This window comes from Anser cygnoides, chromosome 24 (assembly GCF_040182565.1).
Source record: "Anser cygnoides isolate HZ-2024a breed goose chromosome 24, Taihu_goose_T2T_genome, whole genome shotgun sequence".
NCBI lineage: Eukaryota > Metazoa > Chordata > Aves > Anseriformes > Anatidae > Anser > Anser cygnoides.
This window is the reverse complement of record NC_089896.1, coordinates 345,800-370,249: the sequence shown is the minus strand read 5'-3', so window position 1 is coordinate 370,249 and position 24,450 is coordinate 345,800. Positions and strand designations below refer to the sequence as shown.

The following is a 24,450-nucleotide window of genomic DNA, read 5'->3' as shown; positions in this document are numbered from 1 at the left end:
CCAAGTAATACTGAATTTTTGTCTGCATTTCACTGAGGGAGCATCTTCTACAGTGTCCTTCAGGTGTCCTGATACCTGGTTCTAAACTTGAAATCAAAGACTTGGAGTAGCTGATGCCAACATTTAATTAGAAATACCGATAGAGGCAATGATAGCAAGTGTATCAGTCCTTGCTCAGATCTGAGGACACACAACACACTAACAGAGTAATTCACTTGGAAGGGACCTCTGGAGGTTGCTAGTCTAAAATCCTACTCAAAGCAGGGCCAGTTGTGACATCAGACGAGGTTACTGAGGGTTCTTTTCAGCCTTCCAAGACTGAGGCCCAAAACTGGACACAGTCATATTCTAGATGTGCTCTAACAAGTGCTGAGTAGAACATAATAATCACTTCCCTTGATTTATCAGCAATGCTTCTGTTAATACAGCCTTCTCTGCTGCCAGGACACACTGCTGACTCCTGTTCAGCTTGCTGCCTACCAAGACTCCCAGGTCCTTTCCAGGAAAGCTGCTACCCGTCCAGTCAGTACTCAGCCTGTTACATTGCAAAGGGTTCTTCCTTCCCTGGTGCAGGATTTTGCATTTGTCCTTGCAGAATTTCATAAGGTTTCCATTGGCCCCTTTGTTAAACCTGTCTAGGTTTCTCTGAATGGTGGCTCTGCCCATGAACGTATGGATTAGTCTCCCCAGCTCATTGTCATCTGCAAACCTGAGTGCACTCTGTTGCTTCCTCTGAGCCATTGATAAAGTTGTTAAACGTGACAGATCTCAAAATAGTTCTCTCTAGTACTCTGCTTGGTATCAAGCTGTCCATCCATCCTGACTACAACATCCCAAATTGGTTACAAGAATATTGTGGGAATCAGTGTTGAAAGCCTTACTAAAATCACAGTAAAGAACTGACTTGCTAAAGTTAACAAGCTGGCCAAAGTTATAAGGAGAGCTTTAAACTAGACTTAGCAGGGGAAGGGAATGGAGTTTTGAGTAACAGAGAAGAGCCAGGAGCTACTGATGTATTAGGAACCAACACTGAAAAACCTGTTAAAGTCCTCAAAGTATGTTCCTCTAAAAAGGTGACAGGGTTGATAGTCCAACTGAAGTGTCTCTATACTAATGCATATAGCTTTGGTAACAAACAGAAGTTGGAAGCCACTGTGTACTTAGAAAGCTATGACCTAATCACTACCACTGAGACATGGTGGGACACGAACCATATTGAACATACACAAGACTATGGGACCCAACAAGATGCATCCCAGGGTCCTAAGGGAATTGGCTGATGTGGTTGCTAAACTATTCTCCACATCATACTTGAAAAGTCCTAGCTGTCAGGAGAGGTCCCCAGTGACTGGAGAAAAGGGAATATTGCACCCCTTTTTAAAAAGGGTCACAAGGAGGATCCTGGAAACTACCCACCAGTAAGTCTCACCTTGGTGCCTAGTAAGATCATGGAACAGATCCTTCTGGATGTCATGTCAAAACATATGGAGGATAGGAAGGTGATTAGAGACAGACTATATGGCTTCACTAAGGGCAAATCGTGCCTGACTAATCCAGTGGCCTTCTAAGATGGACTGACTATATCGGTGGACAAGGGAAGAGCTACTGATGTCATCTGCCTGGACTTCTGTAAGGCCTTTGATACAAATTGTCACCTGAACATTTCTCATCTACACAATGCGAGGACTTCCATGTATCACAAAACCACAGATAATGGTCCTTTGAGAGGCTAGATGGTCCATTCCCATTGCCTCATCTGGATCAACTATATTTTTGTTCTTCCCTTGTCTTGCCTACTTCCAATGATGAACAGAATGGCAAAATATCGTAGAATAGAACATGATCCACTACTGTTCTTTGGGCAATTACAAGACACTGTCATTCAAGAACAAAGAAACTGTCCCCTTTCTTTGATTATAGGCTAGTTCAAAAAGGCATATGGTCCAATATTACACCATTGTCAATGCTGGTAAATATTTGGTATAATGCTTCAGAAATTCATATTTGAAAAAAAAAAATGATGTGGAACTAGCATAGGAAAACACTAACTAAGGATCATAAATGAAAGATAAATAACATCACACAGCTGAAAGGAGGAGGCTGTTATGTCAGAGATCAATGTCCATATTTACCGTGTCATTAATCGTCTGTGGATCACAGTCAAGAGAATACAAATGCATTTCAAAGAAGGCACACGAGAGCTGCGTGATTTCTAAGAGCCTCTCCAGTTAAACTCTGGTAATATTGAGCACAAAGGTACAGTAAAACACTTTTTTTTTTTAATTTGTAAAGAAGTACATATTGTGGTTGTTCCAACACATAGTTATTTCAATGACAAATTAGAATTTATTCAAAACAGAAGAATTAGATAAATAAAAGTCAAAGCATTGTGTGTTCACTGCAGAACTCTGCAATTAGATTTCAGTGCAGGATATTCCAACAACTAAGGAAGAAGACATCTGTCTTTTTTTCAATTACCAGAACTTTCCCTAGGACCTTTCAAAAAATTATAAAAAGCAGTCTTGCGATGACATTAGCTAGCTTTCCTGGCACTCTCAAAGGCATCCTTCTGGTCTCATGTGTATGCCTAATTCAGCTGATATTTTTATGATGTCTGCTCCAGGAAGGGGTGAAATACCCCCTAAACTCAGTTGACTTTAATGACATTTCCACTGCCTTGGAAGAAAGACTGAAATGAGACTTGAGTCTGTACTGGAGTTGTCTAACATATTCAGACAAACCTAGCTCTGAGTGCATGCAAATCCCGTTTATTACTGCCAACAGCAACCACTACCCATTATGCTGTTCTCCCGATATGTCAGATTCTGTCTTATGATGCTGGTGAAGACAGAGATGAAGAGCCTTGGTCTAAAGATGATGTGGCACTGTCACTGTAATGCCACAGCATATGCTTTGTTACCAGGAGGAAGATGGTATGAACTGAATATGACATTGTCCTGTTTCTGATGTTGCTGCTTGCTTCTCAGAGATCAGTACCTTTGTTGCTGTACCTTGATATGGTTGTGGGCTCCCAGGGGACATCATGGTAGAATCTTGTAACTACAACATAGGAGTCAATGTTTCTTTTTTTTCCCCACTTAACTGTGTTTATTCATATTCCTAAAGTCTGTGTGGCACCTAGCATAGCCAAGGCTCCAGCTCTGTCAGAAGCTTTTAGAAGCTAATTCAATAAATATTGGGATCTTATCATGACCCTGATGTTAATACTTAAAGGTTGAAGCCCTGCAATCAAGTAATAATGTAAGAATTTCAACTGCCATTAAAAAAAACTTCTCATCTTCCTTGCAGAGAGCAACAAAAAATTTTGTTTTGATGGATGCCACTGGCTCATAAACCCGTGGGCTGATTCAACTCACTAAACTGGCAGAAAAGTATTCACTTCGTGTTAATTTTCTGCCAGTTTAATGAACAGAACAAATGCTAGAAGTGGTGCAACAGAAGCAGGACAGACTCAAAAGTAGTTTCAGGAGGACAGGACAGAACTGCATGTATCATCATTAGCAAGCTGTTAGATCAACTTACATACCTCATTTAAATTCACCATAGAAACAGCAAGTACAGAACAGAAAGAGCATCTGAAAAGTCACTTCAGGCACTTCACAGACTAGATGACTAGATATTTTTCATAGCTACTGAGAAATCTGTTACCCGTGAGCCTGTCTAATCCCTTTTCCTACTCATATCTCTGGTGTTTGTGGCATCCTGTGGTCATGCACTTCTCATGCTATCAAGCAGTGCATAAACTGCAAGAGCTACTTTTGTTTGTATAAACCTGCTACACCCTTCTGTTGTCAGACATGCTGACAGTTTCTGTTGCTTCCCCATACTATTCATGATTTTATGGGCGTTTCATCTCCCCTCCCCCCACCTCATTTCTGGTCACATTATTTACACTCTGCACCCTTGGGAATACACAACCTTTTCTGCCAAGTACTATAAGAAGAGGAAGCTGCCACGCCACAGTGACAGTCTTTGAGATAAGAAAGAGACCTGGGGGAAAGAGATCACTGCTTCCCTCCCAACTTTAACCCACTCTGCTATTCATATCAAGCGCACAAGCACAGTGACCTTCTCCAGCCCACCCTAAGCACAGCACCAACAGCATAACCTCTGGTGTATCTTCTCCTCCCTCGCCCTGTGCCTCTGCATCCTCTTTCCTCTTCCTGTTCCAGCCCCTGCGTAGCTTGCCCCGCTGCTAGTTCCCTTTACTCTTCAGGGTGAGTTGGGCTCCCTGACTTTGTTCTTGTCTCCTCTGCCAATTTTTGGCAAAAGGTTGCCTCTGTTGCCAAACTTTGGCTCAGTATTCCCCACTGCAGCCCAGAGCTAGGTCTGCCTTCAGCACTTTCTTACGTCCCCACTTGCCCCTTTCTGCCATTTTGTCTGATGCTTCCATTGGACGCACTAAGTCCCCACAAATAAGAAAGGAAAAAAAGTGTTCCTTCCCCTCAGGACAGCTAGAGCTTCCTTATTTCTCCTCATTTCCTTTAGGTCATGCATCACATTTCCTTTTCTGTGAGAAAACTTTCTCTAACCCTACAACACAGCTTTTTTCGCCAGCGTATCTCCTCAGACAGCTGCAGGCCTGTTGCCACATCCATGGTATCGTCAGCTGCAGCCATGCCACTTCCACCACAGTGGGTAGGGCGTCTCCCATGCTGATCCAGAGGTCTGACACACTGACATTCCCTGGTTTTCCAGTCACTGTCTCTTCCTCACACTGGAATCCTCACCTGGAAGCTGGTTCAGATACAGTTTTGGTATCTGAACCTTCTGGCTTCTTTGTTCTTCTTTATTTCTCCTTAGAGCTCAGCATGTTCCTCAGTATTTCCCTCACACCTCCCTTGACTGCCTCCCATCAGTTCATTGTCCAAATGCTGCTGACATATTGTGGCACAGGAGACTGAGAAGCATCCTCCATAGCCCATAATGAGCATGACTCTGTTGATTGCATTAATCAGAGAATCATTTAAGTTGGAAAAGACCCCTAGGATCACCAAGCCCAACCATTAACCTAGCACTGCCACGTCTACCACTAAACCATGTCTCTAAGCACCACATCTACGTGTCTTTCGAATACCTCTGGGTATGATGTCTCAACTACTTCCCCAGGCAGCCTGTTCCAATGCCTCACAACCCCTGCAGTGAAGAAATTTGTCCTAATATCCAACCTAAACTGCCCCAGCGCAACTTGAAGCCATTTCCTCTTGTCCTTTTGCTTGTTGCTTGGGAGAAGAGACTGAATGCATGATGAGGACTCACTAAGGCCTGGGGCACAGGTACAATGGCCATCTCTTGGCTTGAAAGGATGGGTGCTGATTTTCCAAAACTCAAAGCAGAATGCCAGTACTACCACTAGAAACCTGTCTTCCTCAGATACCCATCAATGGCTGCTAAGTAGCCTACCTGGGTGCCAGGAGTGATCCCGCACAGACCACTGCAGCCAACTGCTAACAACAAAAGCAGGTGCGATCCACACAGATGATACTGAAGGATACACCAAGGAGAGAGCCTACGGTGGGGAGACACATCCCACTTTCTGGCCCTTCCCTTCTCATCCTCTCCTGAATGTTGTCCCCCTGTATCCATCCCAGCACCCAAACCTCCATAATGTTGGGGGCTGAACTGGGAACAAGGATAGTAAATGCACACTGTGAGACCAATCACTCCCTTCTGCCCTAAGAGGATACCTCCACAGCATATCAGAGGCGTGGAGTTTTGAGGAGATAACTGACCTTGTCCTCCTGGAGACTGTGGTACAGGAGTCTCAGCATCCCTGGTCAGTGCTAGAACAGTGTTTTCATCCCTGGGCTCCAGGGGGGACTTTTCTTCAAGAGCTGTGACTTAGCTGCCATTTCCAAAGCCTAACCTCTGCCACCCTGGGGAAACTTGATAGTGCTGCCAGGGGCCATGAGCTGAGCTCTGGGCCTTTGGGATATGCTAGAATGACGAAGCATTTTGGTGAGCCTTCAGTAAGTATGAGCATAGCCAGCCAATTGGGGGTGTCAGCCCAGCCCTGCTGCAGGTCCCACTCATTACATGCAGCCTTCTACACCTGGCACCCAAGATGATGGTGCCGAACCTGCTGGCAGAGATGGGCCCTTTGACTAGCCCATGTCCCAGAATGGATCCCCCAGGCTTCTCCCACCAGCAAGGCACAGGAGCCAACAGGTGGCACGTTGTCAGGGAGCAGAAAGCACACATTTTTCACTTGTTTTTTGTTCCTTCCTTGTCCTTGGGGAGCAGTTCAGTTCACTAAATGGTTTTCCTGGTCATAAGGGCACACCATGAAATGTCAAAAAACAACACAACTAAATGTCTTAGGTGAATCTTTGTACTAACAAGATATATCGTATCACTGTTGTGTTCTTGGTATTGCATTCCTGCAACTCCATGTGAACACACACAATATTCTACCAGAGCATTACAAGATGAATCACCTAGCACTTGAAGCATCTTCCTTTGGCATTGCCTGAAATTTATTTGGAATAAACTGGAATATATATACATAACAGTATTGTAATAAATATACAGTATTGGACTATAGCTAACACACCTACTAGTAAAAGGGGACAATGCATTATAAGACTTCCAAGTCTGCCTGCGGGCTGGAAGCACTCATCAGCTGCTGACCCGATCCTCCTTTGACCTAAATGGGCAGTTCCAGCCCAATGCTATACAAAGGCATTGATAGCTATCACTCTCAGTGTCCATCATCACACCACCCTCTAGGAAAAACTCTGTATTACGTCACTCCTGGGGTTTTGCTTAATAGCAGAGAAATACTTTGAACAGCTTTTTCCATTTGGTGCTGGTCCATTTGGACAAGGCCTTTTGTCTCCAGCTCCATCTAAACATCTTTGGGTTGCACATACCTGTGGTGGTTTTACTCATCTGAGCAGCTGAGCTCCACCACAACCGCTCTCTCACTCCCCCTCCTCAAAAGGAAAGGGGGAGAAAATAAGATGAAAAGGGCCCAAGGGTTGAGATAAGGACAGGGAAATCACTCAACAATCATCCTCACGTGTAAAACAGTGTCAGCATAGGGAGATTAAGGTATTTTATTGCCCATTACTAACAAACTAGAGCAGTGAGAAACTAAAACACCTTCACTCTACCCACCCTATTCTACATCCTCCCCCTGAGCAGCGCAAGGGAACGGGGAACGGGGGCTGCGGTCAGTCCATGACACAGTCTCCACCGCTCCTTCTCGGTCCCTCTCTGCCCCTGCTCCCCGTGGGGTCCCTCCCACGGGATGCCGTCCTTCCCGAACTGAGCCTGCGGGGGCTGCAGCTCTTCAAGAACTGCTCCCACACGGCTCCGCACCACGGGGTCCATCCCCCAGGAGCAAACAGCTCCAGCACGGGTCCCCCACGGGCGGCAGCTCCCCCCAGACCCCCTGCTCCTGCGTGGGCTCCTCTCCATGGCTGCAGCTCCGGCCCGGGGCCTGCTCCTGCGGGGGCTCTCCACGGACCGCAGCCTCCTCCAGGCCACCTCCACCTGCTCCACCGGAGGCACTAAGATAAAGTTAGCTCCGGCCGCGCCCCCGGGACCGGCCGGGCGGGCAGCGGGGCCCGGCGGGCGCAGGGCCGCCCGGCTGCGCAAGGCCTGGTCCGAGCCGGCAGCCCCACGCCCGGCTTTCCCCCAAAATGGCCGAAGGTCCCTCACCGGCTTCTCCCAACTACGGAGAAAGCGAAGGAAGCCGTAGGATCTGGGCCCGGGCGCCGGCGGAGGGCGCCGCGGGGCGGTACCGCGGCCGGGCCGGCTGGCACGGAGCAGGAGCAGGGCCTAGGCCCGGGACCCCCGCCCCGCCCCGCCCCGCCCCGCCCGGCAGCGCCGTGCTCCCGCCCCCCGCCCCGCCAGCCCTGCTCCCCCCGCGGTGACGCCAGGCGCCGCCCGGTGCCGCGGCCCGCCTCTCATTGTCAGCGGCCGGACCCGCAGCCCGAGCCCGAGCCCCGCGGGCTGCGGCTGCCCGAGTCGCGGCGCGGCTGCCCCAGCCCGGGTCGGCCCGGCGGCTGCCCGCGCGGACCGAGCGCGCCGCGGGCGGAGGCCGAGCGCGGCCGCTGCCGCTGCCCAGGTAGGCAGAGGTGGGCGCCGCGGGCGGGCTCGGCGGAGGGTGGCGGGGAGGGCCGCGGGCGGGCGGGTGCCGCGGCCCCGTCCGGAGCCCCGCGACGCCGCCGCCTCCGCCCGACCGGCGGGGTGGGGAGGAATTCGAGGCATCCGCTTTGTCTGCGCTGCCGGCAGACCGCCTTCCAGCCGCCCGCGCCGGGCGGGTGCCGCGGGACCGGGGCGCCCGCGGCGTGGCGGCGGCGAGACCCCGACCGCGGCGAGGCCGCGCTGCCGGGAACGGCCGGGCCGGGCCTGCCCCGCCGCGCCGGGGCCTGGCGGGCTCCGGCACTGGCCCCGCGCCCGGCCCGCCCGCGCGGCCCGCGGCGGTCGCTCCGGGGAGCTCGGCGAGAGCAGTGCGGCGCCCCGCGGGGCTGCCCCGCCGCCGGTGGGAGCCGCCCGCGGGCGGGCTCGGGCTCTGCTCGGTTGCCTCCGAGGAATCTCCCGAGCTCCTGAAGCAGCCGTTCACCCGGCGGCGGGGACGGAGCGGGGCCCGCGGCTGGCCGCGGGGTCGCGGCGCGGCCGGCCGGAAGGCACACGGCCTTTTCGCCAGGCTGGAGCGCTGCGGGTACTCTGCAAAGGCGTGCGGAAATTCACCGACGTTTTGGAGACAAATAAATGCCTAATACACGTCCAACGCTGGGCGTAGGGTTCTCTGCTACGGTTATCGTGTAGTTGACCTTCTTGAGGTTTCTAGACGCTTAAGGCATGGGGTTCCTGTGAATAGCCATCAGTTTTTCTTTTTTTTCTCCTGCAACTATCTGCCTGCTTTCCTGTCAGTTATTTATCTGATTTTTCCTCTCTTTCCCAGCCCACCCGCTCTTATTTATGATGAATAATGTTCTCCCTGTTATGTGTGAGCTTCTCTGATGCTCCCTTGTTAATCAGGTTAAGCCCTCTTTGCTCCCTTGTCTTGAGGGAATTCATTGATTTAACATCACAGAATCTCCTTTCTTTTCTCCTCATAAAACTTACTAAAATACTGCAATTGGCTTTGCCAGGTGTCACAAGTTGTTGGTATGTAGAGCAAGTGGAGTAGCAGACCTTTGGTGGTTGTCCTTGGTGACCACACTTTCATTGCAAATTTGCATTTTATTTTCTAATGCTGCACTTGAAGCCTTTAAACCAATCAAACCTAAGTTAAAGTGACCATACCAACTAGTCAGCACCTTCTGATTAGGTGTAGTTGGATTAGATTTTAATAGGTGCATAAATGCTATTAAAATTCTCCACAAAGTCACTGAAAATAGTGCTCACAATTGCAGCATGCATTGAGGTTGTTTCTTATCAAGTCTCTAGTTGAACTGAGAGCTTCCTGGGCGGAATCTCTCCTAAGCGGTACTGCATAGTGATGATAGTAAAAGGGGAAATATTTTACAACCCTGGAGTTTTCTTCGGCATTCAGGATTTAGAAAAAATGCAGTTACTTACCATATGCCTACGGTCTTTTGGCAGAGACACGCATTTCCTTGCGTACTGGATAATGAAGAGGGACAGTATTCCTCTGTATTTCTACTACATGTGTGAGTACAAAACCAACAATTATATGCTTTGGTTAGTTAATAAAGCCCATGGCCAGTCAATGTGTTTCAGTAGGCGCAGTGTGCTACGTGGCCATTTCACATCGGTGGTACTTGCAGAAGCATAATTCCTCTATTGTGTCGGATCCACGGCAGTAAGGATGGCTGCACTGGCTCCGGTACTCGAACTCTTCCCAGTACTGATTAAGCTTGCTCATACAGCAGAAAAGGATCTGCTCTCTCTTCCTGCGTTTGCTGCCTGCCAAGCTGTTGAGCTGGACAGGCTCCCAGAAGGCTCCAAAAGGCGCTGGGGAACACTGGCTGTGTGTGGGGCTGCGGAGCAGGACCCTGCTCAGCTGTGGTGAGCACAGCCCCTGTCTGGGGTTGTGCCCTGGCAGCTGGGACTGGTTGGGTCACCTAAGCCCTCTCTAACAGGCCAGGCCCTGGAAGTGGAGGAAAGCTTGGAAAGCTGTTTGCTGTGTTTCTTTTGGGCATGTAGCTAAAAATTCCTGAGGGCAGGAGTAAGTCAGGATAAGGAGATATGGAAGCATAGAATAACTTATGAGTAGGCAGGTCCTTGGTAACTAACTTCCCTGCCTTTGTTCTGGTCCAAGTGGCCCTTCAGCCTCAGCTTTCCTTTAATCCTTTTAAATGGTAAAATTTTCTTACTCCAGTTAAGGGCAAGCTCACTGATTTCTACTTTATAGGAAGCCAAAATATGTTATGGCAACATGGTCTCTTTGCTAGCTCATCTGGCTTTCTCTGTGCTCTGAAAATTTGGCCCAGCTGCAAATAAGCTACTGAGTTTATGTATTTAACATAAGTTAGTAAACGTAGACAAAAATAGATTTTCATGCATAAAGAGTACTCTCAGGTCTGGCTGTGACCAGAGATGGTAATTAAAAACAAAACAAAAATAACAGTGTGCCTTACTAACAATGTAGGCCAAGTTATTTTGTTCTTTTGGATGAGCTGGTGATTAAATCTTTGAGCATGATCTAACCCTAGCATTGTACACAGGTACTCTGAGATTGTGCTCGTCCTCTGTGAAGCCATTCCTTCCCACCAAGGGCAGTGGTCAGCAAGGAAACAAATGAGACATACCTTGTTATTTTCAGAAGTTTTTCAAAAAGTCTGGTTGGTGTAACTGAGCCAAATCACAAAATGGAACAGTTTTGATGCAAACGTTAAGCGCAAATGAAGCAAATAATCCTGTTTAGGAGGCCATTTGCTTTGGAAGATTGACATGATGATGATCAGGAGCGGCAGCATGTTTTGCACTAACTACTGCAATGCAAGTGATGGGAACTCTTAAAACATATTGGAAGGAGAGCACTTGTGTAAAACTGTTGTACAGTCTTTTTTCTTAGGTAACATTTGGATCTGTGTATGTGATGCAGAAAGCACACATTTTGAAATACTTGGTGACAGCTGATAAGCAAGTGTTGCTTGCTATTGCTTCTTCCATCTCTGGTGCTGGTGGTCTGCTTCACCTTTTAATACTGTTATTCCCTTTGCTTTTCACAGCCTATATTTTTTTGAGGTTTTTGAGTACTTTAATTTGATCTCTTCTACTGTCAGTGGTCACCAAAGGTGGGATTCATTGCACCCATCCCAGACTCGGCTGTTTGCCCAGATGAACAGACAAAGGCAGACTTCTCCATCTGCTGACCGAGGTCACCCATTGCAGACACTGTGGATGGTCGGTCATATCTCTAGAATTGAGGGCTTGGAGTTGGTGACAGATTCAGTTTGATGGAAAAACCCATGAGCAATTGGTACCCGTGTGTACCGTTCCTGTGGAGGTGGTGGGATTTGTGTTGTCTCAGCAGCCTGAAAATCAGAGTGTGTGAAGTATGGCATTGGATTTTAGCCAACAAAACGTGCCAGTTTAGGTCTTACCCTTTTTGTGTCTCTGTAGGTTTTGGCAGTGATGTTCCCCTGTAGGGGCCCTAATCTCAACAGATAAGGGGTTGTAAGGCACAGTTCAGTCCTCTGTTCTTTAACCCTCAAGCAGGGTGGAGTAAGATAGGCAAGGCTGTTTGTTGCACCTGTCTAAGTGCACTGGCAGTAGACACAGGAGCACAAACACCATACACAAGCAGTTTCTATTTCCTTCTTGGTGAAACAGAGCTGAGACTATTTCGGTGCTTGCTCATAGGGGTTGTACAGCAAATGTAGTGTTTACGTTACTGAACTTTTGAGATTCTCATAGAAGCACGATACAGAAAGGTAAATGCACTCTTATAATGAAGGGTTGAAAAGATGGAGGGTTTTTAGAAAGTTTAAATTAGTTTTAATATGATACTCAGCCTGCTATGCAGTTTTTTGCCATGAGTGTTGTGTCTGTAGCAGTGAGAGCTGGATGAGTTGTGCCGGTGGTGGAACCCATTAGGATCCACACCAGTAGCCCAGGGAATGAAATGGAGCATTTATCTGCTTAGGAACAAGGTTGCCAAAATACAGTGCTGTAAAATGTAGGGAGACATCAGCTGCTAAGTGATGTTTGTCTGTGTGACAAACAAATGGGAGCTGATGCTTGCTGCTGCAACTTGGAGGAGACAACAGGACTTCTACATTTTGTCCAGTCACGGTTTGGGGAAATGCTAGGTCAGTGCAGGTGGGCATGGTGGTTGAGGGAGGTGGGTTTGCCTTTCCCCTCCTCCTGGCAGCTTTCTCCTCTGGGTGCTCTTTCCAGTTCTCCCCCAGCTGATGCAGTGTACAGCCATGTGGCAAGAGTGGATCTGGGTGAAAGTTAATTAGCTGCCCCCAAGCCCCTTTAACCCTGCCTACTTCTGTCCTAGCAGAGGACACTTGTCGGGCTGGAGAGGGGCAGCGTGGGGGTAGAAGGCACAAGTAGTGTCAGGCACAGGGCAGGCCTGTCTAAAAATGACTGAATCATCAGTGTGAGGATCTGTTCTGGACACTGTGAGGTCAGTTTTGCAATGTTAATGTTCCCTGATTGTATTAAGGATTGCCACCTGCATGCCCCTGTTTGCATCTGCACCATCACTTCGCTTTCGTGGTGACTTTGGGCACTCTGTGTTTGGGAAGCTGCAGCTCACACAAAGCGCTGTCCACACTTGAGCATCAGTAGTGCAGACTTCACATTTAGAGCGCTATAGTGGAAAAGTTACTGTACTTAAGTCCAAACAATTTTGGCCCTGTGTGCCAGAGCTTCACTGGATTCAGCACACCTCAAACATTTTCTTCTCAAAGTAACTTTTGAGCCATATCATCTGGGGTCTGATTGAACTTAGGCCAGCAAAATCCACTGGTCTCCCAGACTCTCTGGAAAGCTGCTAATGCATGCATGTATCTTGTGCAAGGGGAAGGCTTCCCTCTGCCGCTCCCCGTCCCACTGTGACTCGACACTGGCCGTTCTGTGCTGCCTCGTCCCAGCGCTGCCCAGCCCCATGGAGCTGGGAGTCCGCAGCATGGCTGTGCTTGGTGCCAGCCCTCGTTCCTCCCTTCGAGGCAGAAGCAGGCTGGCCGCCTGGTGCTGCGGGCAGGTCCTGCTTCTTGCATGCGGTGCTCTGGGATGAAGAGGACCTGTGCTCCCTCACCACCCCCTCGCAATCTGCCCTGGCTTGGGGAGAAATGTGTGGTGGTTTTGCCTCCTTCATGTCGTGAAGGGAAAGTGTAGGCTTTGATTTTTATCTGTTCTGCGTGTACTGGCCACTGAATGTAAACATAGTTCTGAATTTACCTAGCTAATTGGTTTTTAAGTCATAGGTGAAGTCATAGTTTGACCTCCCATATAACCTGGGTATCAGACTTCACTTAGTTTCAAATTGACTCGTTCACCTAGCCATTTTTGAGGTTTGCAATTTTAAATTGCAAACTTGATGGTTCTCTGAGAGGTGGTTGGTGAATATAAATACGATCTTTTTGCAGTGGAAGACCTTGTTTCTTGAGTGGATTTGTGATCGCTTGCTCAGAAGGAACGGGACAGATTTCATTCAGACACCCTGCAAACACCTTTGTGGCTGAGACCAGACAGATCCTTGAGTGTGCGCTGCCTGTCTCTGAAGGAGCAGAGCAGCAGGAGGAGGATATGAGAACTGAGGCTTTCTTAGCCCTGGTAAGAATGAACTTTGGTGGTTAATATTACAAAGCCCCTGAAGCTTGAGGCTCATGTGTCAGGCTGCACAGTAGGAGAGAAAAGCTTCTGCTTCTGTAGGAGGTGATGTGAGAGGGCTGCCCAACCTGTGTCACAGCATAGCAGTCATCCTGCCAGGCAGCTGAGGAAGGCTCCCGTGGCTGCAGCACAGCACCTCTCCCGCTCTGGGAACCCACGGACAACGTGCAGGTCAGCCCAGCACTCGCATCTAATGCTACAGGAGTGGGCAGCAGCAAGTGTGCTGAATCAGAAATACAACTGCCATAGTAGGAAAGGTAGAATAGAGGCTGGCAAGAAAACATTGTCACTGTGTGTCAATAGTCACCCGTGTCAATAGTTTTCGGGTTTGTGTTTCAGTCTTTGGGCATTTTAACTGAACTCTAAATGGTAGCTTCATCCTAAGCTGAAAACGTGCCTTTCTACATGACTAGCTAAAATGAACATAAGCTCGAGCAGCTTTTTAGCTCTAACCCATTTGTCTTTACCTCAGCTATTTCACTTACACATTTTGCTCTGTTATAGTATGCAATCCAGACACTTGCAGAAAGGTAAAACTGTTCACGGTTCTGCAGCAGTGTAGCACTCTGCTTCTTGGCATTGTCAGCTCTTCCACATAGTGCCTGCGTGCAGCACATCATACAGCTGGGAACGACGGATTTTGCTGCAGTGCTGCAACCTCGTCACGTGTTGAAGCAGCATCTGTCAGACTTCGTTTTCATATTTGCTCTCAAAATTTTTATATAAATTGCCTTTATGTGTTATCCGGGTTTTAAACTACTGCACTGGCTTGTGGCTTCCCTGCTGGGTGACTTTGAAAATCACAGGCTACATTTCTAAAGCTGAAAGGAGGCTGCAGAAACTCCAAGCTTACGCTGATCATCTGATTCCGCTGCAGTACTTTCAGCTGCTTGTGCCTTTGAGGTGCCTGTGCCTCACGTGGGAGTGCGGTGGGTTACCTTAAAGGGAAAATCTGATGAAACTGCTTCAAGAACTTGTTGTTACATGTGATATCTTGGTGGAATTTACCAGAATAGAAAGGAGATTCCTGACCTAGGATCTGGAACAGAGCTGAAAAAACATTAATTCCTCAGGTAGTGTGAATCATTTGGAAATACGTTTGTTTTTACTGGAGAACAACGATTCCTGTATGATGATAAGTAACTGTTAGTACTGCATTGTGGTAAGAATTTTAACTGAGAGCAGTTGGGAAATCCTAATGAAGCTTCCCACTCCATTGTTTGTATCACATCCTGTATATCTATTGTTTGGGATTGTTTTTAGTGTTGAATGTGTTGTTAATGTCTTAACATAAAGGTATCCTATATAACATGCAGTTTCTCTGAGATTTGGCTATAGAATGTGATGAAGTATTTGCAGAAGCTCTTAAATTCTCTTGATGTTGCACTTACGTAGTTTTTTTTTGCATTGGGCAGAGCAAAGCAATGACTAGCACAGTTTGGAACAGGGCATTTCTTTTTATCTGAAACAAATTGTCAGAGACGCTGTGCAGGAGAGAGTGAGTGCAAAATGATCATCAGTGATTTGGAAAAGCTATGAAACTGAGTTTTTGAAGGTGAATGCAGAAGCAATGCTATAACCTGCTGGGGAGGCAGGGGGGACCGTTCTCCTGCAGTGACTGGAAGCTGGGCTGTTTGGATGCTGCGGAGTGCAGACAGCAAAGGTGAGCCCCAGACAGCTGGGTTAGGGATGGATGTAAGGTTGGCTTTAGGCACAGGCACGGTAAAATAGCAACTGCTGTGTGCAGAAAAACAGTTGTACCCTGTTGTCTGCTTTGGCTGTTCTGTAGTCCTGGAAAGCGTTGCTGTCATTGGGAATGGGTTGTCTCCGGGGTGGGATGACAGGTCCTCCCAGCATCAGCAGCAAGGCACCTTGGCTGCAGCACAATTCTCCTTGAGCCTGGGTCACCTTCCCCACATTTCCCAGAGCAGTGGTGGCAGCCAGCCCTGTCCTGCAGCACCCTTTCCCTGTCTGTCTTTAAACAGGAACTTGCTCCTAAGCCCCTACCCACAGATCCATACCATTCACCTTTCAGTTTTGCCTCCATTGTCTATGTTTCAAGCTTGTTTGCAGTGTAAGGCATTTTTTTTTCCTCTTTCTTTTTAAGAGAGATCTCTGTCCTGCATGCCTTCGGCGGCTGCTGTGACTGCTGGAGTGTGTGTGGCTCAGCATGGTCCTTCCCTCTGAGCCCATCTGTGCTGTGTGTACGCTGGCAGGGCACACAGGCTCTCTGCAAAAGAGCCCCTGGACAGGAGTCAGCAAAGCCTGGGCAGTGCAGTTGTGAGGGCTGAGCGCGTGCTGGGCTGCATGAGCAACAGCACAGCTGACAGGTAGAGAAGGACGGTTGTTTTCTGCTCGGTGCTGGTGAGATGGTGTCTGAAGAGTCATGTCCTGGGTCTGAAGCGTCCAGCCAGGGAGTCACGGAGCGTTGCTGATACAGCTGGGGAGCTCGAGCATTTGGTGTGGGAGGTGAGGAACTGAGGTTCCTGGAAGAGGTGAGATGAAGGGGGTGTCTGATCCCCTTCTCCTGGTGGGGGTTATGGAGAAGAAACAGTCGAGCTCACGTCAGTGGTGTGCAGTGAAAGGATGAGAGACAAGAAATGGAGATTGGTCAAACATAGGACAGGGTCCCAGGGGTTGTGGTGTCACAGTCCTTGAAGATTTTCGCAACTTGATGGAGCCATGAGCAACTTGCTGCACCTTTTGATGCAGCCCCCTTTGGAGCAGGAGCTGGACTAAGCTCTGTGGTACCTGGAATTAAGTTCATCACCTTAGTGGCAACCTAGACGAGACATAAAATGTAGATTTCCCATTTCTTCCCTCCTTGGTAGAAAGGAACAGCGCTGGGCGGGAAGCTGTGTGGTCCCATCTCAGTACAGCCAAGCCTGTCCTTCCTTCCTGTGAAACATCCTTCCTTCCTTCAGTCCAGAGAGTACAAGGGGGAAAAGGACACAAAAATAACAACACAAGGGAGTGAGGTTAGCCAGCCATGCCCTGAAAAAGTGCTAGAGGGAAACCCTCTGCTGCCGTTTGTGGCTTGCATTTGATTTTTCACTCTCCACTTCTTAAATGCCTTGTCAAAAAAGCATATATCCTCTCTTGGCTCCGATCTTCATTTAGTAGTGGGTTCAGATAAATTAATGCTTGGCATTAAGCATCATTAGCATCCTGTGTAATGCTTGCAGGAGCACATGTGCTTCGGGAGCAACAGAATTTGCCCATCTTCTGTACAGAGTGCCTGTTGTCCATTGTCCATCAGATGCCAGTGGACTTTTAAAAACGTAAATGCAGGGTGCCTGAGAACTGCTTCTTTCTTATCAGTGAGGTATATCTAGATTGTGGGTTTTCTATCAGCATGAAACTGAGAGTTTGGAGCAAAGTTTTTCCATAGTAGTATTGAATTGTTTAGGCATGTTGAACCCTCTCAGCTTTGGCCTTGTGGACATGAGGCTCATAGGAGCTCAGTGAACTTCAAAGTTCATGATGTATTCAGTCCTGTGGGAGAAGTACCACTCAGCACCTTCCTGCTGGAAATCCTGGCCTGCACTTCTGACCCACAAACAGCATTTAAGCTGCTTGCTGAAGGAGGCAGCTGGACATTAAGGAGCATCTTCCCACTGTGCAGTTACAGCTTTTCTTTCGTAGAGTCAGTGGCAATCCTAGTCAAAGGAAGCACTTTCTGCAAGCTATGGAGGATAACAACTCAGATCCCTTTCTGGATAGAGGGATCAGGTGTCCCTTTGGCCATCTTCTACATTAAGGAGAATCCCAACAGCAGCTGCTGAATCCCTTGTCCAGTCATCAGAACTCAGACCTCAAAGTCAGGTAGAGCATCAAGCCTTTTACCTCATTGTTCTCAGACCAGCAAAGAGGCTGTAGCACAGGGAACATGTTTGGTCTTTGCCTTCTAGTACAGTAAGACCCTCACTTCTTTTGGCACTTTTCCCAGCCTCTGGTGCAATGTCCCTTGTATGAAACACCCATCAGTCTTTTGCAATGCTCAGCTTACAGGTGAAAACGTTCTGTCTATGAATTCATCCAGGATTTATTTTGAGCTTGCCATTTTCAATGGCCTGATTGCCTCATATCATCTTGGCAGCTTCTTTTGGAGCCTTCCTGTTGTCTGTGGAGGGTGACAGGAGGGTGTATGGCTCGTGGCCTGGCTGCCCGCACTGTTCTGGGGCAGCTGGACCGCATTCCTGAATTTCTCTTTCCATGGCTGCCTGTGGGATGTGACGCTGCAGCAGGTGTCTTCCAACGAGGGGCAGGGACCCCTAACATTACAGGGAACGTGTTGGGTACCGACACCTACAGCAGAAGAGCTGCTTTGGAAAAACACCAGCACACCTGCAGAAATGCTGCTCTGCTTGGTTTGTACATGTGCTAAATTTTCTTCTGGGTTCTTTGCAGCGTGGGGCAGACAGCATCGCGCTGTCTTATTAGTCTTTGAATGTCAGTTTTGAGGTTAATGTGTTTGTCTCCATGGCTATGAGTACGCTCTCACAGAGCCATAAAAAAGCTCCTTAAAAAGATCCAGACTGTCAACTGTTTGTAAAAGTTATTTTTTTTATTACTTGAGGGTATCTTCAGCAATAAATTGAATACAAAAGACTCCTGTTAGGGTCTTCTAGTCTACCCAGCTGTCTTCATTGCATAAATCACATTTAACAGAGTGACATAAACTACTGAATACCTCCTTTGACTTTGCACTTGCCAGTGAACAAAACTGATATATTCTAAAGCTGCAGGCTGGGAGCTTTGGGGAGAGAAAGGTCTGTCATTATAAGGAAGTCCCAGCTTACAGTCAGTGTTTGCGGTACAGCTAGAGGACAGGGTTCCCAGGGGTTTGACTTGGGAGACCTAGAAGGATTTGGAGACTATTCAGTGTGTTAACCAATCAAACTTCGTTCACAAGTTGTGAAATGCTTTGTCTGAGGTCCACCTAGTTCAGATGACTTCAGGGAGGAATCACTGCTTTGCTGCATGTCTGAGTCAGTGCCTGCAGGCGGGCGAGGTATCTGCTGCTCCTGTTCAGTGGCGCGGCTGGGCTTCGTGGTGGCTGGTCATGCCTCGTCTTGCCTGCTGCTGTTGTGCCGTGTCTGGATGGCACGGAGAAGGGCTCTCTGGGAGCACTGCCACCCAGTAAGTGTTTCTGAAAGAGACCCTGATGGAGTCTTGGTTTAGTGACAGCAGCCAAGGTCTCCCTTCAAAGTGGAGCATGGGTTTTATGAATTGCAAAAGGAGCAGATGGGAGGTGGTGCTGCAGAGAGCTCTTCTCAGTTTGCTGAAGGATTCCCTTTGAGCAGCTGAAGGATGCTGCTGGAGCAGGTGATCCGGCAGTGACGTAGCCTAAACTGGCCAGCCTTCATGGCAGAGGGGTTTCAAATGGTGGACCACTTCCTTCTCCTCTCTTCATTCCAGCAATGTTCACCCCTGGTGTTCCTGCTCTCACTGAGCTGAGGAGTGCTGCTTGTCTCTATCTGCTCTAACAAATGCTTGTCCAAAATCTTTAGTGTTTCTGGTGCTGCTGGGCTCATGCACATGTGTGAGCTGACGCAATTCTGCCACGGTTGGCATGTGTGCATGCACGGTGCTGCAGGTAAAGACAACCTTACCACAGGAAGTTTACAGTTCAAATCAAGTCTCAACCCTAGTTAGCTCTGGGAGTAACAGCCACTGCACCTGTAACCCAGTTCATCCTCACTGGCTTCTTCAAGGCACCCTTTCACCGGTGCACTGTTACTAATTGAGCCTTAGTCCAGCCCCACGCATTTTGGCTGCAATTGCATGTCGGGGCAGGATGCTGAGTAGGACTGCAGAAGTGCTGCTCTCCAGACATCCTAATGCAGTGTTCTGAAATGGTGCCAGCAATGGTATGTTCTGGATCTGCACTAAGCAGGGCAAGTATTGAATTTATAGCAGCAAGGCTGCATCAGAGGTCAGCCAGGCTAGGGCAAGCTTCTTGCAAGCTAGCCAGGAAGATGGTGGTGTGCACCAAAGAGGGATCCACACAGTAACAGCAGCTTCACAGGGACTTGAGGTAAAACTTTTACTGTATTTTGGGATTCTAATGATTATGTTTAATATAAGGAATGTTCTTGTTCATTGGTCGATTAAAAATGTTAATGATTTATAAAGGTGGACCTACAAAGGAGCAGTTAAAATTGGCCGTAATCTTTTTCCCATAAATAATTTGCTGTGTTGTCATTCTGCTTTCTTTTAAAATTATTCTGGCCTGTAGTTGCATCTAGCTCTGGGGATATTGCAGGAGGACACATGGGTGGTTCTCAAAGATATACCTGTGGTCTTTCTCAACACTGGCACAAGTACTCGTGGGTACTGAATTTAAACAGACTGTCTAGTTCCAGATATCTGTTGAGGATTATTGAAGGTTACTGAATTAAACAGCTATTAGTAAAGATCAAGGAAAAATGAAAATCTATAGACATTTCTTTAAATCTGAGTGATCACTTCATAGAATCACGGAATCATTAAGGTCGGAAAAGACCTCCAAGATCATCTGGTCCAACCATCCCCCTATTACCAATGTCACCCACTAAACCACGTCCCTAAGCACCACGTCCAACCTTTCCTTGAACACCCCCAGGGACGGTGACTCCACCGCCTCCCTGGGCAACCTGTTCTAATGTCTGACTACTCTTTTTGAAAAAGAAATTTCTCCTCATTTCAAAACTAAACCTCCCCCGGCACAACTTGAGGCCATTCCCTCTTGTCCCATCACTGGTTACCTGCAAGAAGAGGCTGAAACCCATCTCACCACAACCTCCTTTCAGGAAGTTGTAAGAGGGCAATAAGGTCTCCCCTGAGCCTCCTCTTCTCCAGACTAAACACCCCCAGTGCCCTCAACTGCTCCTCACACAACTTGTGTTCCAGGCCCTTCAGCAGTTTCGTAGCCCTTCTCTGGACAAGGCTCCAGGGCCTCAATGTCCTTCTTGTAGTGAGGGGCCCAAAGCTGAACACAGCACTTGAGGTGCAGCCTCACCAGAGCTGAGTACAGGGGGACGATCACCTCCCTGCTCCTGCTGGCTGCACTATTCCTGACACAAGCCAGGATGCCGTTGGCCTTCTTGGCCACCTGGGCACACTGCTGGCTCATGTTCAGGTGAGCATTGGCCAACACCCCCAGATCCTTTTCCTCTGCACAGCTTTCCAGACACTCTGCCCCAAGCCTGTAGCACTGCACGGGGTCATTGTGGCCAAAGTGCAGGACCCAGCACTTAGCCATGTTGAACCTCATCCCTTGGCCTCTGCCCATCGACCCAACCTGTCCAGGTCCCTCTGCAGGGCCACCCTACCGTCAGCAGATTGACACTTCCCCCCAACTTGGTGTCATATGCAAACTTACTGAGGGTGCACTCAATTCCCTCATCCAAGTCATCAATAAAGATATTAAAGAGGATGGGCCCCAACACTGACCCCTGGGGAACACCACTGGTGACCAGTCGCCAGCTGGATTTAACTCCACTACCACTCTCTGGGTCCAGCCATCCAGCCGGTTTTCAACCCAGCAAAGCGTGTACCTGTCCTAGCCATGGGCTGCCAGGAGAATACTATGGGAGACCGTGTCAAAGGCCTTGCTGAAGTCTAGGTAGACTACGTCAACAGCCTTTCCTTCATCCATCAGGCAGGTCACCTGTTCGTAGATGAAGATGAGTTTGGTAAGGCAGGACTTGCCTTTTGTGAACCTGTGCTGACTGGGCCTGATCCCCAGGTAGTCCCACACATATTGTGTGATTGCACTCAAGACAATATGTTCCATATCCCTTTTGTAACTGTTCATGTTTTATTTCCTTGTGCCATAACATCAGTTTGAGGGTCTGCGTGGTGCCTTCCAGAGATGCTCGGAACTAGTTCCTGCATGCACAGACTGGAAGGAAGCATGGGGCAAATTGTAAAGAGAGGACAGGACTCAATTCCCAAAATGTAGGTTGGTTGGACACTTGTTTCAGCTTTTCACAGAGGGTTTTCCCTATTAGTACTGAAGAGGACACTTGTGAGCTGTGGATCACCGTCATCAGTGCTGCTTTATGCTTGTGTCATCCTTTTGATGGGTTGGCCCAGACCTTCCCAGACCCAAAAGGGCAGTCATTCCTGGGAATGACTCAGGAGTTAGCACAAACAGGGACTGTCCTGTTTGGAGGCTAATAAGGGTTGATCAGACAGGGGTTCTCGTTCCACACTAGTTGGACTTGGGGCCAGAGAACAGATCGAAGCAAGGCTAATGCACTGATACCCTTAAGCACTCTCTTTTGTCAACAGCGTAACAGTGGCATCTCTAAGGGGCCATTCGTCTAGACAGCCTTAGGCAGCAGCCTGGGATCAGAAGATCAGATGAACAATTATTTGACAGTGCTGACCACTCTTTTTTTTTTTTTCCTTCCCTCCACTCCCTTTTTTTAAAAAAAAAAATAAAAAATCTATGGAGAGTGTCTGGACTCCTATATTGAATGCACAGCTATAAAAGGGTAAACTTTGGGAACACAGGTACTGTCCAAGGAGATGGACTGATCAAGCAGAGAGCTTAGTCAGATTCTTTCTTCAACCTGTAAAAAGGTAAGGCTGGGCAGGACCTCGAGGTCGGATTTCCTAGCATAAGAGAGCTGGGAGGGATACCAAAGGACTGCCCAGCTCCACTTTGATTTTCAGTGGCAGCATAGCTACCTGTGACAGCGTGGTGCTGTGGCTGAGCTGGGCACTCGCTGCTGACGTTTTGCTCCTTGCCACGTGTTGCTGAGCCCTGCATGCAGGTGGATTGTGAGCTCTGAATGTGGCACAGGAGCAAGCCCAGCAATGAGCAGCACAGGCTGCTTGCAAGCAGAGTTCCGCAGCCAAGCACAACACAGCACTGCAGTCACGTTTGTAGTGCAGTACTGAGCTGCCTGCTTTGTCTGGCTGATGGCTGGATAATAAGGCAGTGTGTATGTGATCATGTGGCAATGTAGCTTAGCCCAGGGCATAGCCCTGTAGCACAGCATGGAAGATAGTATGGTGTCTCAAGCCACATAGTCCTCAGAAAAAAAAAAAACAGAAAAGCTACATCCCCTGCTGTGTGTACTGCTCTTGTCTTAATGCATCCGGAGTGTTACTTGGCTTTTTCACAAAAAGATGACTTGTAAGTAGGTGATAGCTTGTTCTTACCTCTTTGTTCTCCTGCTCTGAGTACACCAGTTCCCATTTAGGTTTAGGTGGTTCACTTGCCAGTGATACAGGACTCGGCCCAAGGAGAGTCTCAGTTTGGGTTTTGAACTACTACTCCTGTGTGTCAGGATTATTCTGTGTTCTCAGCTTGCCATTACTTGGTAGCATCTCTGCGTTGTTTCAGTCTCCTTTCCACTCCATCACACGCACTGTTAATGAGACTGCTGAACTGACCACAGGAGAGGGATTGTGGAGGGAAAATGTATGAAAGGAAAGATCACCCTGTGTCTTGTATTCTCACCCCAACAACTGTTGCTGGCCATGTTCAGAGATGTATTTTGGACTACCCAGACTGTTGATCTCTGATAGCAGTTCTTACAACCTCTGTGTCTTTACCAGAAAGACTGTTTTTTTAAAACTGAACAAGGGTACAATTTCTAAGAGTCCTGGGCCTTCTTGCTCATTGTGGTTTCATCTAGTGTGTTTCCCTGACTTTGCTTATGAAGATCCATGTGGGAGACAGTGTCAAAGGCCTTAATAGTCAAGATACCTTACTTCTGCTGCCCAGAGAAGCTGTGGATGCCCCATCCTTGGCAGTGCCCAAAGCCAGGCTGGATGGGGCTTTGGGCAACCCGGTCTGGTGGGAGGTGTCCCTGCCCATGGCAGGGGGTTTGGAATTAGATGATCCTTAAGGTCCCTTCCAACCCAAACCATTCTGTGATTTTTCAGCTATCCAGTGCAACCCTTACCCAGTTTAACAAGGGTTAAAGTTGTTAGCAGCACTGCATTTGTACTTCCCAGTTCTTTCCCTCTCTTCACAAACTTAAGTTGTTCCTACTTCAGGAGGCCAAATATGAGAAGCTCCCTTAGCCTCAGGTCAGTCTCCCTTGTGAGAGTTCAGGCTAGCTAGAATGATTATATGTCACTTGCAGATGAACAGAATCTTGTTTATTGAGGCTCGCACAAAACTACCTACTTCATAAATAAAGATATGCAAATTAGGATGTTAAATTATCTGTTGACAGCTCTGCCTTGAGTTGTGACATGAGGCCCTCTGTGAAATTGTGTTGCTGCCTCCTTGTAGGGCTTCCACCTCCAGGCAAGTGTGGAGACGGAGCCCTTCTAAAATAGCAGATGCTGAACAACAAGGAATCGAGCATGAAGCTACCTGTGTCTAGCTTCAAATTGTGTTTTTGTTTGGTCATTCATGATCCTCTTGGATTTAAAATGCCAAGTTTTCTATGAAGGATAAGAGCAGGTCATCTGGGTCAGTGTGTGATAGCTTCAGGACTAGAGGACTGCTGGCAGACCTGGATGCTGGCTTTGCTTTGGCTTCACCTTATAGCTCTGCCTGCCTCTAAGAATGCACTGAAGGCCAACATGTCGCTTAGATGAGCCAGTTCTTTACACTTAGTGTTAAGCTATGCGGTTGTGCAATGGGGGATAGAAGGTTTTTACATCTGGTAGAAGTCATAAAGCAAAGCATAGCTACTGCTTTGCCCAGTG

At 48.2% G+C, this 24,450-nt stretch overlaps 1 protein-coding gene and 1 pseudogene across 3 annotated transcripts in view; one reads left to right on the top strand and one right to left on the bottom strand.

Annotated features, from left to right (window-relative positions):
* The first annotated feature begins 7,906 nt into the window (after positions 1–7,906).
* Positions 7,907–24,450, top strand: part of LUZP1 (leucine zipper protein 1) — a 50,144-nt gene continuing 33,600 nt past the window's right edge. Inside the window, exons 1-3 of one of the 3 annotated variants that reach the window (XM_066982751.1) lie at positions 7,907–8,095; positions 9,580–9,647; positions 13,542–14,858. The gene's annotated coding sequence lies outside the window, so the exon portion shown is untranslated. The remainder of the gene's footprint in view (positions 8,096–9,579; positions 9,648–13,541; positions 14,859–24,450) is intronic. The other 2 variants (XM_066982749.1, XM_066982750.1) reach the window with 2 other exon arrangements.
* LOC136786911 (uncharacterized) lies at positions 19,631–21,260 on the bottom strand (annotated as a pseudogene).